Consider the following 19,558-nt stretch of genomic DNA (forward strand, 5'->3'; position numbering starts at 1 on the left):
AAGAGCAACAAAGTTGATTATCCCGTAGCGCAGCCCAAGGTCAGTCCGAGGCCCGTTGTATCACCGTGGCTTTTGTTTGGTGACTTTGCGCAGGATTGCCCCTTACCGTACGATTTTTTTGTGTGGTGGAGGGAGGGGGCGATGCGTGGGAGGAGGGGGTTAGGCTTAACTTTGAGAAATTTGTAAGAGTGAATAAGGCGCTACATCAAATGCAGGATTATTATTGCACTATTAACACCTCTTCTCCCCAGTTTTGTTTCAACCTACCCCCCACCCCCCCCCCCCCCACCCTCCTTTTGTTTTGCAACCCCCCCCCCACTTTTGCTGTACGCCACCATCACCTCTTCGACCCATCAACTAACACATTCTCTCCTTTGTCTTCTTTTTTGTCTTGTTTGTCGTCCTTGTCCTGCCTCCCCCCTCTCAACTCGTCCTTAAAAACCTCTCCCTCCCAACGTTCTGACGAAGGGTCGTGGACCCGAAACATTGACTCACTTTCCTTTCTCCATAGATGCTGCCTGACCCGCTGAGTTTTTTGTGTTTTGTGCAGGATTATTATACCTCATTTATGTGCCAGTACAGTGAATAGTGAGCACAGGTAGGTGGTCGTGTTGGGAGATGCATTATCATAAATAATAATAATAATAATCCTTGCATTTGATATAGCGCTTTTCACGTTGGGAGGACGTCCCAAAGCGCTTCACAGAACACACTGTAAAGTGAATTGACTGTATATTTGTGGGCGAACGCGGCAGCCAATTGCGCACAGCAATGTCCCACAAACAGTCGTGGATTGAGTGACCAAATTATTATTATTATTTTTTTCTTGAGGACCTATTATTTTTTTTCATCTTCGCCAAAAAGGCCAAACACATATATTTATTGGTGTGTGTGTGTGTAAAAAAATACATTTAATGGTACGTAAAAAAAAAATATTCTGCTTTCCTCAAGAAAAAACACACCCGTGACAGAAAAGAGAACTTTCGCAAATCCTCTTCACTCCCGTTACAATCCGCAAAGAGGGGCTGTGGCAAACCTATAAATGTTTCCAAGCAAAGCTATAAATTATTATACAAACAATACATTGATAACCCTCGCGTTTGATACAGCCCCCCTTATCACGCCTTCCAGACGTCTCAAAGAGCTTCACAGAAGACGGTGCGAAGTGAATCGACTGTGTATTTTGTGGGCGAAACGCGGCAGCCGATTGCGCACGGCTGGAGTCCCGCAAACAGCCGTGGGTTGAAGTGACCAAAAGACATTCCGCAAAAGACGCACGCTCGCAACGGGGGAAAAAACAAACCGCGCGACTGCTTCAAACCCGTGACACATGGTGCCCGTTTCCTTGCTGCGGCCTCTGTTGTCTCGCGCTCGGTCCTGCCTTCTGCTGCCTTTACCTGCAGCGGCGGAGCAGTTACACTCTGGGTCTGTTCCCAGTTCAGCCATCCTTCGCTTACTGGTCGGCGAGCCGACATTCCCCGCCCCGCTGCTCCCCACTTTATGAGGAGAGACTCACGCCCACCGCACGATCGCATTTTGCGACGCTCTTCCGTTACGAGGCCGAGCGTCCCTCTTTACAATCCCTACGTTAGACCCCTCGACTGAGCCGGTGCCCTGTTGTGTGGGGAGGTTGCAGCGAAGCGAGGGCACCTAGCGTTGGGTCAGACCCCCGTCTGTCCCTTTGCCTCGGCTGAACCGAGCTCCAGTGCCACTCCGTGCTTCTCCAAACCACCTTGGCGCACGCACACCGCAGGAAGCCGGACTTGCGTCACGCGCAGCAGGCCAGAGATCACCTCACACTGGATCGCCAAGTTTGTCCCAGTGATGGACAATGTGCACAGTCGCCGCCTCCCTCGTTTCTCCCTCGCTAGCTGTAAACGCTCGGCCCAGTGTTTTACACCCGTGTTCAGGCCTCGCTTTTCCGTCGATTGACCCTGGAGCTCGAAGTGATCGCAGATGCCCGTCAGGCTCGCGATCGATCGATTGATCGATCGATGGTCGGTCAGAGCCAAAGGCTGTGACATCATCCGCGTACGGGGAAACCATGGCTGCATTCAGCAGTGATTTCCCTCCCCTCCAAAAAAACACCCAGAAATCTCCAATCTTCCTCTGGACCCCCTCCCTCTCTCCCCCCTCCTTCTCCCCACCCTCCCTCTCTCCATCCTCCCCTGCCTCCCTCTCTTCCCCCTCCCTTTTACATGCTTACACCACATTATAATGCCAGCCTCATTTGCACTTGTTAACATATCTTAGTGAATACTAAATGGCTCAGTGTTGACTCCTACAGTATTCAGTATTACAGTATTCCAATTAGTTTCTAATTGGGTGCAATGGTGCATGACTAGTGTTAAGTTAGTTGTTGCTTGTTGGAAATTGCAGCTTTAGGTGCTGAGTGAATTCATTTGTAGTCGAAGACTAAGAAGTATTAACGCCCACAAGGGATAAAATCAGCCTTCAGTTCTTTAAGTACCGGACATGGAAATGCAAGGATTATTGTGACGTGCTTTACTGGTTTTTACATGTGTTATAGATTGCTGAGACAAAATGATTTCATCCAGAATATCTCCGTAGCTTTCATCCGTGAACAATCCATTTCATACATTTGTCATTTCCTGATCTTTCATAATATTTCTGCACAACCTTTAAATGACAGTGAATCCTGTGAATTGCTTTTTATTATAAAACACAGGACCGCAGGTGAGCTTCCACTTTACATTACGTAGCAACGGAAAGTATAACTTCTCCAGAACTCTCTTTAATCAGAGATGGCTTCTTCCCACCCCACACACCCACCCACCCACCTATTCTCTGTAGGAAGAGAAAATAAGAGGCTAAACTGTGAGGTTCCTCAACATTCGTTTGCTTGAGGAATGAGTGCAGCTTTCCATTGCGATAATTACCAAAGATGAATGTTCCTTGTGTTGTAATTCCCGATAGAAATGACCTTTCTTTTCTTGTTAGACAATACACTCTCTCGCTCCTACAAGGGAGAGCTGCACTTGCCCCCTACATTTTATATCCCCCCCCACCACCCCGCGCACCACCACACACAACCATTTTGCCTACCAACCCCAGATCCTTTGACCTTTGCATCATTGACATCTTGCAGCTGAGAAGCTAAAGCAGGCAATCTGCTTCCAGGCTATTGCCCGTATCCCTCTTGGCTTCCTGCCAGGAGCTGCTTTAGAAAAGCCAACTGGATACTCCCTATCTGATGTTCCATTCTCCCCGGAGGCAGACATCTGACCTTTACTCAGTGCCAACCCACGCATTGCAGATCGGATCAGAGACTCGGTGAAGTGGGGAGCGGGAGGGACCAACAAACATGGGTCCATCCCTTTGCTCCTCCAAAGCACAAGCCCCACTGATCATTTCTTATTGGGGATAGATTCTTGCCATATATTAATCGGAAATGAACGGGTGTCTGAATAAAGCCTGAACTTCCCGTCGATTATGTTGTGCCAGCCTGCACGCAGCCCGATTATAGGTAAGGGCGTACGATGCGTCTCAGGAAAATCATGCAACGTAATTCAATTGAATATACGATAAACAGTACAGTGCTTTCAAGAATAACAGGTGGTTCATGCTGCATGATAGATTGTAACCTCCAACATGCGCCGACAAACCATTTTATTGTTCCTGAAGCTTGCAGAACTTCAAAATAAACAATTGATAAAATAACAGGTGACACACTTACTGAGGTCTCAGTGTGATCACGGATCACATATTGTTATTCCGTGCATGTGGGCCAAAAATCAACTCAGAGTTAGGCACTGGAGTCAAGAGCTTCGTATAATAGCCTCTGTGATGCACGAAAGATGGCATTAAGTAGAACGTAAGCACAGAGTCCATAGGTCATCTTCAGTCACGCAGTCATCATTTCTCCCTGTGTAAACATAGAGCAGAGTCCAGAGAATTGACTAATGCAAAAGAAAACACATTGTTGGCAGTCGGACTTGTATTAAAGAATTTACACAGTGCTTTTCGTGTTGGGAGGATGCCTCAAACTATTTCACCACAGCTACCTGGGAGCCGGAACTTGGAGAGGGTGCAGTGGTAACACATTCATCGGAGGCATAAATAGATCGGAAGCCCTGTAAGGTCGAGAGAAAGACGTCACATTTGTTTTAGAACTTGCAATTCTGCACTATCTTATCAAGTCGAAACGTCAAGTGTAGTGGCTGTGTTTTTCAGCCAACCTGCAACCATCAATCAATCGTGCGCACCGTAAAGTTGAACCCAGAGGAAAAAGGAGCAATTAATTGTCAGCCAGGACACCGGGAGAAATTCTTCTTGTTTCGAATAATATTTGTCTACAAAATACACAGTCACTACTCTTTACAGTATATTCTGTGAAGTGTTTCGAGACACTCTCCAGACACGGAATGTACCAAATGCAAGCATTAGTATCATTATTAATATCATTAACATTAGTATTATAGTATAATGGATCTTTAATGTCCATGGTTCAACAACTCATCCAAAGAATGACACGACCACCCCGGTACAGAACTGGAATGTCAGCCAAGACTTTGAGCTCAAAATACTAAACCTGGTTTGGAATCCAGAAATCCTCAGACCCAGAAGGAAGAGTGTTACCAATAACAAGCTATTTCGGGAAAAGAACCAATCCTCAGGAGATGCTTGTAAGAATAAGTGCTAAAACCTACACGCTGGGGAATGCAAAGAAATAATAATAATAATCCTTGCATTCGACGGCGAATTTCATAAGGAAATCCTTACTTTATCATGTCGTTGAGAGGTCTCAAACGCTTCACAGAATAAATTGAAAGTGAATTGCTATGTATTTTGTGGGCGAAACGTGGCAGCCAATTGCTCCCAGCAGCGTCTCTACAAACAGCCGTGGATTGAGTGACCACGTTTTTGTCGTTTGGAGAGAATATTACCACCGGAAAGCGATTCGACAATCGACTGACAACCGGGTTCCTATTTACTGCCCGGTAAACCGGCGTGTGGAGTGAGGAAACTTGCCTCAGGTTTTGCCCAACCCGGGAAAGAAAATCAAAGAATGTCTCTTCAGTGACGATTATGGCAGCTGTGGAGACATCAAGAATCTGAAGCAGGGAATGCGTCATCCCAGGCCAACCGGTGACGATTCAAACTATGACAATGGTTTGCTGTCTGACTGATTGCTCGTGGCTGACCCCGGTTGAAAGCTGCTGTTGTCACTGAAATGTGAGAACTACTGTACAGTCATCTATTGTCAGCGCTGCTTACTTTGTGCGAGCAGAATCTTCCGTAGCTTTGAACCCCTCACCGAGGCCACGCAGGAGTTTCCTCTTCAATTTGCGTCTCTAAAAATCAGATCAAGGTACCCCCCACCCCAAAAAAAAAAATAACATGAGATCTTTAAATGCGGAGAGATAGATACCTTCGTGGACTTGTGCTGGATTTTGCCCTTATGAAATTGACAAGACATCTGAAAGGCAGCAGAAATTTGCATTCTCTGTCACCATTCACAATATATTATTCATGACACGTTGGTGTTGGCTGGAAACTAATCGTTGACATTATTGATTCAGCATTTCAGAGTGTCCAGAACTTCTAATAATAATAATCCTTGCATTTGATATAGTGCCTTATTACGTCTTCGAGACGTCTCGAAGACGCTTCACAGAATATCCTGTAAAGTGTATTTTTGTGGGCGAAACGCAGCAGCCAGCAGCGTCCCACAAACAGCGGTGGATTAAAGTGACCAATTTATTCCTTTATTTTAAAAGGAATTATTACCCCCGGAAAAGCGATCCGCCAATCGACTAGCAACCGGGTTACTCTTTATTGCGAGGTAAACAGAGGTGTGTTGAGTAAGGAAACGCGCCCAACGTTTCGCCCGGCCCAGGAATCGAACCCAGGTCCTCTCGCTTGCGAGGCGAGCGCTCTGACCACTGAGCTACGGGACTCCACATCATATTCAATATTTAATTCTGAAGCCGTTTTATCCAATAACTACAGGAGAAAGGGTCCAAAGTTTAAACATTTGCCACATCCTGCACACTGACATGTAACATAAACAGAGTATATCGAGACCCAGATGGAGGTCCTACCCTAACTTAACTAACTAAAACAACAACTACGACAACAGTTACTTGCATTTATATAGCGCTCGTCACACAGCGTAGTGTCTGGAAGTGTTTAAGAGTGGCATATTTTGTACTTTCGAAAATGTAGAGCAGAATATACCTGTACTTTAATTTGCCAATTTACTTCAGTCAGTTGAAAATTTTCTTTTCACTACGTTTAAAACTTTTTTCTTTCTTTTAAGAGAAGGAAGTTTCTCTCTCCCGGTGTCCTGGCCAACAATTCCCACCAAATAAAATTGGTCATTCATTTCATGGCGGTTTTAGTGGGATATTGCTGCGTGCAATTTACCTGTTGTGTTCGCCCGCAACAAATACACACAGTCGCTGCACTTTACAGTAAAATCCTGCGAAGCACTATGACATACTCGACAATGTGATAAGGCGTTATAGAAAATGCAAGGGTTATTATTATTATAGTGATGGAAGATTACACAGATTACGATGATAGTTATGGAGGATTACACGTCGCAGTTTACACTGACGTGTACACAGTTCAGTAAAGGCAGTAAAACAGATAATACCGTACTGTAAAACTGGATTAATAATACAAAACTACACTTCCCTGTAATAATCCTTGCAATCGCTATAGCATTTGAGCACATGTAGACCTCTCAAAGCACTTTCAATTGTTTTGCCTGTATTTAGCACAGTATCCGAAGGATAGCACTTCCAACAATGCAGAAAGGCACGTGAACCACAGAACGCTCAGTGGAGTACAGTACATGAGCTTAGCGTCCTGTTGTGTGTCCAACTTTCCGATTCAGAGTCGAGAGTGCTACCAACCGAGCCAAGCTGACACTTGAAAATTAATCAGTTACTTCTAGGCTATTTCTGCCTCGTGCGTTTGCTTATAAAAACAGTTACCCCACTTCACGGGCGATTGCTGCAAAGTGTTCTGAAGCATTTCGCCTGATGAAGTGCTATGGAAATGCAAGTTTGTTCCTTCTTGATCTACCAAAAGTTTGTTTTTAGTTAATAATTTTGGGTCCAATTTTGTAAAATAAATTCCTCTCCCGTATATACGTTAGCGAGAGGCACATATAGAATCATAGAATATTACAGCACAGGAGGAGGCCATTCGGCCCATTGTGCCTGTGCCGGCTCTTTGGAAGAGCTACACAATCAGTCCCACTCCCCCGTTCTTTTCCCATATCCTTGAAAATGTTTTCTTCTCAAGTACCTAGCCAATTCCCTTTTGAAAGACCTTATTGAATCTGTTTCCACCAGCCTTTCAGGCAGTGCGGTCCAGACCGTAACAACTCTCTGTGTGTAAAAAAACGGTCTCCTCATCTCCCCCCTGCAGTTTACTCCCTATTTACTCGATGTCAAACCTGTCGTAATTTTGAACACCTCTATTAAATCTGCATCACCTCACATTTTCTCTGCAATTATCTTCATCCTGCCGTGTGTCTGCCCATTTCGCCGGTCTGTCTATGATCTCCGGCTACCACCCTTCTCGCTGTACCCAAGTTTTGCGTCACCTGCAAACTTTAAAATTTTGCTCTCTATGTATCCAAGTCCAAGTCATTCGCCTCGCAAGCGAGAGACCCGGGTTCGATTCCCGGCTGGAAGAAACGTTGGGCAAGTTTCCTTACTCCACACGCCTTTGTTTACCTCGCAGTAAGTAGGAGCTCGGTCGTTAAATCTGCACAACTAAATCTTCTCCAAGATTTTTGATCAAGAACTTTGGTTAAGCAATCCTCTCAAAAACTACTCGGTTAGATTCCCGGGTGGGGTGAAACCTTAGGCAAGCTTTGTTACTCCAGATTAATTGACTATAAGCTATGAAAAGAACTGCTGCTTCTATTACCTTCTTGCTTCATTGTCTTTCAGCACGATAGCACTTTGAAGAGGAGTGTCGACGCGCATAAAGGCTTCGTCGTGTAATAATAATAATAATAATAATAATAATAATCCTTGCATTTGATATAGCGCTTTTCACGTCGGGAGGACGTCCCAAAGCGCTTCACAGAATAGACTGTAAAGTGAATTGACTGTATATTTGTGGGCGAACGCGGCAGCCAATTGCGCACAGCAATGTCCCACAAACAGTCGTAGATTGAAAATGACCAATTTATTATTGTTTTATTTTGGAGGGATTATTATTACCCAAACTGTCACATGTATCAATGCTGTTGGGCTCTGTATGAAGCAGACTGTGGATTGAAAGAAATTCCAAATAATAATTTGATCACTCAATCCACGACTGCTTTTGGGGCACTGCTGTGCGCAATTGGCTGCCGCCTTTCGCCCGCAAAAATATACGGTCAATTCACAGGACATTTACAGTATAGTCGTTGAGTGAAGCACTTTGAGACGTCGCAAAGATGTGATAAGGCGCATCTTAACCACAGGTCAGTCTAAAGATAACTTTAGGGGTAAATGGGGGAAGACTGACAAAACGGATTTTTGATTTTTTTTTAAACGGAGGCGGTGCCCGGTAATTATTGCACTGCTGGGTATTAACTTTTTAAAATAATTCAATTTCATTTTATTTTGGAGCGTTAAATAGTTTAGGGTGGCTGACAATCCAATATATTATTCAGAAATGCTCTCCTTCAGAGAATACTTTGAAGCAAGACCCTGTCTGCCTGCCTGTTCAGGTGAACATTATCATATTGTCATATTGTAATAATAATCTTTGCATTTGATATCGCAATTTATCACGTATCAAATGCAAGGAATATTATGATATTATAATGTGAAATAGCACTTTGCAGAATATACTGTAAAGTGGATTGACCGTGTGTTTTGTGGGCGAAACGCAGCAGCCAGTTGCGCCCAGCGACGTCCCCACAAACGGTTGTGAATAGAGTGAGCCCCCCAAAATTTCGGGGATTATTCCCCCCCCCCCACCCCCCTCCCCCGGAAAGCGATCGGTCAAACATCCAACAACCGGTTTCTTACTTCTTAAGGAAACTTTTGTTTCACTAAGGAGTGGCACTTTGCTGATGTCAACGAACCACTTCAAATACTTTGGATGTAAGATATGGCCTCTAACTGTTACCCCACAAAATTCCAGTTCAAATCCTTACCCAAGTTTCGCCCCACACCCCACATTGATTTTTCTAATGCTCTCCTAGCAGTCTCCCCAGCTCCACCACTCGTCAAATCCAATTGATTCAAACCTCTGCCACCCATATCCTCACGCTGTACCAAGCTTTGCTCTGTCATCACCCCAATCCTTGCCAGGCCCCAATGGCTCGCCATTGCAGAATGGATTGATTTCAGGATCCTCACACTCACTTACATATTACTTCAGGCCCTAGTTTCACCTCCCTACCTCTCTGACTTTCTCACACCCGCTCTCCTTCCGAGTGCCCTTCACTCAGCCGGCCTTCTGCATGCCTCTCGTCCCCTCCGCACCACTACATTGGCCATTCTTTCAGCCACTATTGCTTATTCTTCATTCCTTCCTTTCTCTTTGACCCTACCTTCAGTCAATATCCTGAAAGGCCCCCTCCTTCCCTTCCTGTTCAGTGGCCCCTGTTGTCTAACAGTACTTTCAGACATTCGTATGTTTTGAAAGGCATTGTATAATTCCAAGTTGGCATCCTGTGGTTGGATAAATTGGGTTTCACTACAAGAACAACAAATTTACAGGTTTATAGAGTCTTTCACGTTGGGAGGATGTCCCAAGGCACTGGACAGAGTAGGGTTTGGATAGGAGCTGGGGGTCGGGACCAAGGGGGAGGAGTAGGAGGAGGGCCGGGGGAGTGTGAACAAGGAAGATGACTAGAGGTACAGTCAAAAGGCAGGTTCCTGAGGGTAGTCTTCAAGGAGACGAGGCAAGGGGTGGGTTGTACGGTCAGGATGGAATTCCAGAAAGCTGGGTCACCAGCTCAGCTGCTAGGAATCTTGTGACGAGACGTTAAAAAACTGGGTCTTGTCTGCTTTAAAGATCCTATGGGACTATTTGAAAAGCGAAGGGAGTTTCTCCCTGTGCCCTGGCCAACAACCCCCCAGATAATATTGATCATTCTCTTTGTGGCTGGTTTGGGGATATTGTTGGGTGCAAATTTCCAGTCGAGTTCACTATAAGTTACGCAGACGTTACACATTAAAGCCTGAGAAGTGTTTTGAGATGTTTTGGGGACATGATAAAGTGCCACGTCAAATTTAAGGATTATTTAATAAATCCAAAAAAAATTGATCACCATGCTTAAGAGTATCCAAACCAAGCTGAGATCATCCATCCTCGCATTTGATATAGCGCCTTATCACGTCTTCGAGACATCTCAAAGCGCTTCGCAGAATATACTGTAAAGTGAATTGGCTGTATATTTTGCGGACGGGATTTCCATGTGTGACACCTACACATGGAAATTCCAGAGGTAGATTGTTGGAATGGAATGGGCTCTTTCTCCCTGGAGGGCTGCATCCTCCTTAACTAATTCCAGAGAGTATAAGGCGCAGGTTCCCAAGGTTTGGGGACCCCAGAGTGTGCATTGGGTTAACCGCTGGAGACTAAGCAGCTAAAACCGCAGAGCTTGGCCATTGATATTGCTGTCTGGCAAGCTTTCCCGCTGCTTATCCAGCTAGGACCACCCGTTAGGGCTTTGGCTTGCTGGCTTAACAGGGAGGATAGTCAGATAAATAAATGGTAGCCAAAGAATATTTAGTGAGCAAAAGCAAGGATGTCACTTTTGTTCCAGCTGGAATCACGGCACAATTCAGTCACACTGCAATTCATTACATTTCCAGTGATACCTATGAACTCTGGCAATCCAGAATGTGCTTATTAGCAGTAAGCTGTGCCCATAACTATATCAGATAGCATTAATTTGTGAAACCATTGCTTTACGCGAAATGACCTTCCATTCCAATTAGCAATTAGGCCCCTTGTGAACTATTGAGAGATGAACAGTCGGGAAGTTCCTTTGCATTAATATGGATGAATTGAAACATTTTTTTTGAAAACTACATGAAATAATACCAGCAAATTACTCATTCGGACACATTATGCAAAATCTTGACACGTTAGTCAGATTACCTGCTGAGGGCTTATTATTATTAATAATAATAATATCATTGTTGCATTTGATAAACTGTCCTTTCTCCCCCACATCCATGCCATGACCCGCTCTGCCTTCCCCAACCTCCACAACATTGCCCGACTCCGTCACTCCCTCACCCCTCAGGCCACTGAAACCCTCATACATGCCTTCATTATATCTAGGCTTGACTATTCCAACTCGCTATTTGTCGGCTCCCAGTGGGATTCGCACGTAAAAATAGCAAGTCAGTAAGGGTTCGCATTCGGACTAGATGTGCGACCCTAAAAAATGTCTCAAGGAATATAACTCAGAGCAAGGAACTATTTCTAAAATTGAATCGATGTGATTGTCAGGGATTTCACTGCACATCCAAATGAATGTGCTCAGAATAATGTTGGAATAAAAGAGCTCTAAAGAAATATCCTTTGATAAGGCTGCTGTGTTGTTGGCCGCATAGCTTCCCACTTAATGACCCACGTGATGAATTCCTGATTAGAGTAATTTGACAAATGAAGACTCTCAGTTCGGCCGTCACAGACCAGGCTTCAAGCAAATGTTTGCTGCTTCCCCACGAAGCAGAGAGGGAAATTAAAGGGGTGAGCCTGCTCCGAAAGCAAAAACAGCGGGTGTTTTGGTGCTGAAATTCCGTGCGCGAGATAGCAAACGTGAATTCGGATTGGGTATGTAATTTAGGGTCTGTAATTCCAAGGAGCTGGGTAAATGTACAGTAAATGTACAGTGTTATATTCCTGACATCATTGTCCGTTATTGCTTCCTGTAGATAAAGGCAGCAGAACACAGGAGTGAGGAAGCCCCGATCCCTCAGTTCGAGGAGAGCGTGAGAAACCCGTAGCCCCCGCAGGAGATGGGGCACTATGTTGAAGTCGTTTTTTTTTTCTGTTACGGGTGTGATTTCTTCCACGAGGCAAGTGGCTGTATCGTCTATGTATTTGCTTGGGAAACGAAAGGATGGGGTCATAGTGCACTGTCATGGGTTTGAAGAGTATTTGCGAATGTCTTTCTTTTTCCGGAGAGGGCTGTGTGTTTTTTTTTTATGAGGAAAGTTGAATTTTTTTTTAATACACCAATGAAGGCATATTTGTTTTAAAAAAATCTATCATTGCAGCACGTGACTATCAGGTTGGCAGAAGGGGAACAAGATGTCTAGCAATTCCTGTTTTTCCTAAATCCTTGTCAGTTTTTCCCCCGTATCCAAAAATGGCCACAGACTTTCACCTGTCTTGGGAATTGAATTACGTAAGAAATTGCGCCATTTTGAAAGCAACTTGGGCAACGTATAGATACGGTGCGGGAGGCTGGAGCCGGCCGAGCAAAAGGGGAAGGTAGTGGAGTGAGGTGTGAGCAGTTTGAAGAGGTAGGAAGATGCGAGGGTGAGTGCGAGGATCTTGAAATCGATCCATACTGCGACAGGAAGTCAATGCCAGCCTGGCAAGGACTGGGGTGATGGAAAACCTCTGTAAGCCGTTCACTCGTGGACTTATCGCGATAGTGAAAAAACATTAGAAGTATTTGTGATTGGGACGGTGGAGTTTCCTTCTGGTTAGTTGTTGCGATATTGCCCGGAGAGCCGAGTGATTGGGAGGGAATCCTCGCTTCTGAAACCCCAAGAATAGGTTCTATCTGAACGGTCCTCGAACGATTCAGAAAGATAAATGCACCACTGGTCAAGCGTTCTAATGTTTCTTTGACCGTGCCTTCAGCTCCCCTCTCGACTCTCTACCCCCTCCTCGCTCCCTCCCTTCCCTCCCCTCACCCTGACCATTTCCCCCCCTGCTCGGGTCCTGACCCAACTGTCCAGCGCCTTGGGGCGTCCTCCCGACGTGAAAGGCGCTCTATACATGGAATCTTGTTGTTGTTGTTTCATGTCGGGAGGACGTTCCAAAGTGCTGGATAGTGAAGGGTTCTCCCCCGAGCTGGGGGGGTTGAAATCAAGAGTGATGGAGGGCAAGTGGGGTGGGAAGGTGACCGAAGGCACGGCCAAAGAGGAAGGGCTTGAGACGGTCCTTGAAGAAGGCAAGGGAGGGGGCAAAGCAGAGGGGCAGAGGATGGAGTTCCAGAGGGTGAGGGCAGAACTGGGAGGTGAGGGGAGGGAAGTTAGTTGTAGAGACCAAATGTGCAGAAGTAAAGTTTAGATACATTGCTTTCATATTTCTGTAAGTTTTTTTTCACAAAAATAATAATGGTTTTTAATCAGTCAGATTTAATTTAGATTATATCACCTCCCTCTGTTTTTAAAAAGATCCGTCTTTTTCAATGTGCCTTCAGTCACCTCTAAATATTTGCACTTCCTGCTGTGTGTTCACCTCTCTCACTGCTAAGCGCTTTTATGTAAATAGCACTACATAAATGCCAGTTCTTTTCATTAGAAGTACCAGTTTTAGATTAGCTATGGGTGCGTAATCATCCACTAATCTGCTTTTTTTTTGTAATTTGGGTAAAAGATAAGTCCGTTCCATAAACTAAGACTATCTGGGAATATGTGAGCAGGGCATGTCCCTCCAGGGAGAGAGGACACACTCTAATCCAACAACAACAACAACGAAATTACATTTACAATTACAAAGCGCCTTTCACATCGGGAGGACGTCCCAAGGCGCTGGACAGACAAAGTTACGGAACCGAGCTGGGGGTCGGAGTGAGGGAGGGTGGAGGGCGGGGGGGGGGGGGGGGGAGGCAGGGAGATCGACAGCAAAGTCGAAGAGGAGGGTCTTGAGGTGGGTCCTGAAAGTGGCGAGGGAGGGGGCGAAATGGAGGGACTGTGGGATGGAGTTCCAGAATGGCGGAAGGCCCGCCCACCAACAGTGGGGGCGAGCAAGGCGGGGGACGTGAAGCAGGCCGGAGCCCGCTGGGCGGAGGGAGCAAACAGGGTGGTGGGGGAGTTAGGAGGACGGAGAGGTAGTGGGGGAGCAAGACCGTGGAGGGCTTTGAAGGTGAGGACCAGGATCTTGAACTGTATCCTCTGTGTGATGGGAAGCCAGTGGAGTCGGGCGAGGATGGGGGCGACAGGGTTTTGAATACAGCAAAACGGTAAAACAAGATGACATAGGATTGGAATCGAAAAACAATTTCGGGAGAGAACGCAGTAAACCTTTTCTTAGCCAAAGAATATTCAACACCTGGAACATATTAATAATAACCCTTGCATTTGATATAGCGCCTCATGGAATATATTGTAAAATGAATTGGCTTTGTATTTTGTGGGCGAAACGAAACAGCCAATTGCTAGGAACTGGACACTTTTTTTTAAAAAAAAGCTTGATGCTGTGATAGGAAGATGATAGGGCGGGTATTCTGGAAGGATGAGATGAAATGGGTCGAGTGGCCATCTTCATTTGAACCAATCTTGTGTGTCGGACACTCGGCCAAAACAAAATCTATCAAGTAACCTGCAGTATCATCTAATATTCTGTCATTTTACGGCAACTCTTTGTGCAATCCTTCTTGGAGGAAAAATGAAACTCCAAATACCCTTTGCATTCTTTAACTTGTCAATCAGCCACGTGGGGTAAGAAACCCACAACCTGATAAACTGTCGAAGAAGTAGGTCTCGAGACAGACCTTGAACAATGCAACACAAAATGACATTTACACAGCGCCTTTCACATCGGGAGGACGTCCCAAGGCGCTGGACAGTGGGGGATTTGTACCCAAGCTGGGGGGGAGGGGTTGGGATCAGGGAAGACGGAAGACAGGGGGGGTGGCTGAAGGTGCAGTTGAAGAGGAGTCTTGAGACGAGCCTTGAAGGAGGCGAGGGAGGGAGCGAGGCAAAGGGAATGTGGGATGGAGTTCCAAAGGGTGGGCGCAGAGAGGCTGAAGGCCCGGCTGCCAATGGTGGGGTGGGTAGGGCCGAGGGGGGGACATGAAGCAGGCTGGTTCTCGCTTAGCAAAGGGAGCAGCCGGGTTGGTAATGTTTGAGGGGGTTACAGAGGTAGAGTGGGCACTTTGCAGGATTTTACCCTGAAGTGTAATGATGGGGCATTTGTAGGTGGATGTGGTAAGTCAATTTGCTCTCAGCCCAAACAGCCATGAAATGTATGATCGATTTCATCGGAATAATGCCATGGAATCTTTAACACCCACCTGGACAGGTAGACCTCACCAACTTTCCAGCGCCTTGTGACGTCCTCCCGACGTGAAAGGCGTTGTACAAATGTAATTCTGTTGACGTTGTTGTGGTTGTTAACTCTCTGTTAGCCAACTTTTCGGCCTCTGAGCAAGATCGTCAATTCGGTGCTCATCAGTTCTAAATTTGATGCGACTGTTTCGCACTCAGTCGGAACTACAGAAAAGTCCGGCTGCTCGTTTCACAATAATAAGTATTAGTAATCGTGCAATCGCGTTAATCGTGCATCTTGCACCTCATCACATCATCAAAACATCTCACAGGAAGGGCTGTAAAGTGGCATCTTTTGTATGTGAAAGCGGCAGCCAATTTGCACAAAGCAATGTCCCACAAACAAGCGAAACAATTCTGAATTTTATCTGGAGCAGCGGTGGTTAAAAAGTAGCCCGTGGGGCTGTCAAGAAACAGCCCCCACTCCACCCCACCCCCATCTCGATTTATAGCATAAATCAAGAAACATTCAATCAAGAAAATTTATTTTGTTTTTCCGACCATAAAAGTCCTCCTGACGTGAAAGGCGTTATACAAATGTAATTTGTTGTTGTTGTTGTTGTTGGATTCCTGGGTTCGATTCCCGGCAGGGGGCGAAACCTCGGGCCAGTTTCCTTACTCCACACGTCTGATAATAATCCCTCAAGAAAAAGAAACAATAATACATTGGTCACTTCAATCCACGACTGTTTGTGGGACGCCGCTGTGCGCAATTGGCTGCCGCGTTTCGCCCACAAATACACAGTCAATTCACTTTACAGTCTATTTTGTGAAGCGCTTTGAGACGTCGAGAAGACGCGAAAAGCGCTATGTCAAATGCAAGGATTATTATTTATTATTGTGTCATTGGCCAAGGCACTCCCATAAGAAATTCTTCCTTCTCTTTTCGAATAGTGCTGCTGGACCTTTAACTTTCACCTGAAGACAGACTGCACCTCGAAACAATTCCCACCCCCTCCTCCCCCCCCAAACTTTATTGGAGCGTCAACCTCGACTAAAGTCCCGACTTGGGGCTTGCACTCACAATTTCCTGACTCAGAGGGCGAGAGTGCTGCAAACCGAGCCGAGCGGACACCTGACACCATTTTCAATTATTGAACCGGATCTCTCCTCCGCAGCCACGATATGAATAGTTGGCTAAATTGTACAACTCTTCTTCTGATGACTAATGCAGTAGATTGCTCAGCAGGGAACAAGTGATCTGCGAATCCGTAAATGAGAACAAACGTGCTGCCCTAAATCCACTCTTAAACCACGTTCAACGGGTTACGTTGACACAGTTTGCACGAAAGCACAGGCATTTGAGAAAATACCTATCACCAATGCCTTTCAGTGAGTTTCCTCGATGAGTATTTTGATCTGGAAACTATTTAAATAATGTTGTTGTTTTTTTTTTCAGGAGGAAACCGTGTCTTACGCGGATTAACGTAATCCTCTTCAGGTTATTCATTACCGCAGTGACAAAGCAGCCGCACAAAGATCCTCTTGAGGTGAAGAATGATGGAGAAGGATTTGAGAGGGCTTATTGAAAAGGACTGAAAATGCGAAGTTAATCTTGTTTTTGATCTGGGTTGCGCAGAGCGATCTGGGATTAGGCTATTTTTGTGGAAACAAACTAAACACGGTGCGAGCTTCAAAAGTGCTGTAGTAACAGTTATTTTAGGAGGTAGACATTCAATTGTTGGCCAACCTACTTTGAAAAAGAAAATTTGTGACAAAACCGTCCAAATACAATCGTGTATTTCAGGCACGCAGGCTGAAAAAAAACGATTCTTTATCAAAGGTAACATGACAGGTGCTATTTGAATCAAGTCCTTACATTGCCATTTATTGTGATTCATTTTTAAACGTGCAAACAAACCCTCAAGCTTAAGAACAAAATAATAATAATAATAATCCTTCATTTGATACAGCGCTTTTCACGTCGGGAGGACGTCCCAAAGCGCTTCACAGAACACACTGTAAAGTGAATTGACTGTATATTTGTGGGCGAACGCGGCAGCCAATTGCGCACAGCAATGTCCCACAAACAGTCGTAGATGAAAATGACCAATTTATTATTGTTTTTGGTTTGGGAGGGATTATTATTAGGCTCTGTGTGGAGTAAGGAAACTTGCCCAAGGTTTCGCCCTCTGCCTGGAATTGAACTCAGGCCTCTCGCTCGCAAAGCGAGTGCTCTAACCACTGAGCTACAGGACTCCACTAGTAATAAGAATTTGCGAGGCGAAAGATGACCGAGAAGATCCAGTTTGTTTTCCACCATTCAGGCAATCGCTTAACGTGTCATTTCCCAAACTATGTACTGGATCCCGAAATATTATTCGTGGAGTCCTGTAGCTCAATTGGCTGCCGCGTTCGCCCACAAATATACAGTCAATTCACTTTACAGTGTGTTCTGTGAAGCGCTTTGGGACGTCCTCCCAACGTGAAAACCGTTATATCAAATGCAAGGATTATTATTATTATTATTACTTCTTGACAGAAATCTATCAAATTGGTTCTTGAAACAAACAACATGTTCTGCTTCCACCGTCTCCCCGGGGAGCCCGTTCCACAGGTTTATTATTTTCTCACTGAAGTAATGTTACTGCAGATTTGTTCCGCATTTAACCCGCCCTTCAATCGCAGGCCGTGCCCTCTGGTTCTACGGTTCAGTACAAGACAAAACAGCTTATCGTGGTCGACAGCATCTAGTCCGTTCAGAATTGACCCAAACACCCGCCGACCTCCTTCCTATTTTACCCTTTTATTCTTATTTTTGATCCTAACGCAGACAGCCCTTACGATAATTGTCTCGCTTGAGGGCAGGCAGTTGACCTGTTTCTCAATATATATTAATAATAATAATCCTTGCATTTGATATAGCGCTTTTCACGTCGGGAGAGGACGTCCCAAAGCGCTTCACAGAACACACTGTAAAGTGAATTGACTGTATATTTGTGGGCAATATCAGTATTACGAGCTATTTGTACTTGTTCACGGTCGCCTACACTTGGATCTTGCTGCTGCATACGGTTGCAATAAAAGCGTCTTGCTCATAACTGGACTGCCGGTTTGCTCGCTTGCCGGGATTGAATGATTGTATCTCGCCTCGCGCGCAGCTGCGAGCGAAATCGCAAAAATACAAAGCCAAACCGTTCGATTGCGCTTCTTGCGACTGTTGACGCGCGACGCTGCCAGACGCTCGCGAGGGAATTGGATGTCGGCTCGGAAAAAACTTTCCAAGGCCACGGGGAAAGAGCGGAGGAGCGGGGCCGACTGGATGGCTCTTTCAAAGAGCTGACGTAGGCACGATGGGGCCGAATGGCTTCCTCTTCTGTACTGTAGGAGTAGTTGAGTCTATGGTACGGTGTTTACCTTGACCCTGCAACACCGCTGATCCTCTGACCAGCGCCACTCCTAATCTCCCGCCAACGCCCCGCTAATCCCTTTGCCAAGAGCCCTCCAAATCTCTTCTCCCTCGTCCACGTACTTGTCTTATCTCTTAAATAATATGCAATTTAGACGATTAGCCCCCAGCAGTTCCCCCCCCCCGCCCCACCAACGCACGCACCCAAAGCCTTGGCTCTTGCGATGGGTTTCCGCACATGTCAGATACCCTCCTGATCCCTCCCCGCACCCCCTCCCCCCCCACCCCCCCCCCCACCCGAAACAATCTTAAATCCAATGATTTTTCTTTTGCTTCAACTTCAGCAAAGTGAGAGCGAGAGAGAGAGAGAGAGAGAGAGAGAGAGAGAGAGGGAGGGGGTGTCGTCTTCAAATCCCTTCGTGCCGTGGGCACCTCCGTGCTTCTCCGACCTGCTTAACCCCCCCCCCCCCACTCCCACCCCACCCCACCCCACCACCAACCCACAACCCGCTGCCTCCGCTCGACCGGTCCTCCCGCACGTCCTCCCGCGCCCTCCGTTCCACCATCGGTGGCCGCGCTTTCAGCCACTACGCCTCCGAAACTCCGGAACACTCTCCCTCTTATCCCCCGCCTCGCGCCCCCCCCTCCCACCCCCCCCCACCCCCCTTCTCAACCCATCGTCCCCACCTTCCTCTTCGACCGCGCCGACGGTCACCTTCCCCCCGGCTCAGGTCGTGCTCTGCCACTGTCAAGCGCTCTGGGAGACTCCGACAACGACGACTTGCATTTATATATAGTGCCCCTCACACGGGGTCACGTCCCAGACTACATCAATGCCCGTTGCACATTTCACATACACACGCATACACATACACATACACGTGCAATACACACACACACACACATAATACACACACACACATGCAATACACACACACATACACACGCAATACGCACACACACATACACAAGCAAC

The sequence above is a fragment of the Callorhinchus milii genome, unplaced genomic scaffold (assembly GCF_018977255.1).
Source record: "Callorhinchus milii isolate IMCB2004 unplaced genomic scaffold, IMCB_Cmil_1.0 Scaffold2, whole genome shotgun sequence".
NCBI classification, from domain to species: domain Eukaryota; kingdom Metazoa; phylum Chordata; class Chondrichthyes; order Chimaeriformes; family Callorhinchidae; genus Callorhinchus; species Callorhinchus milii.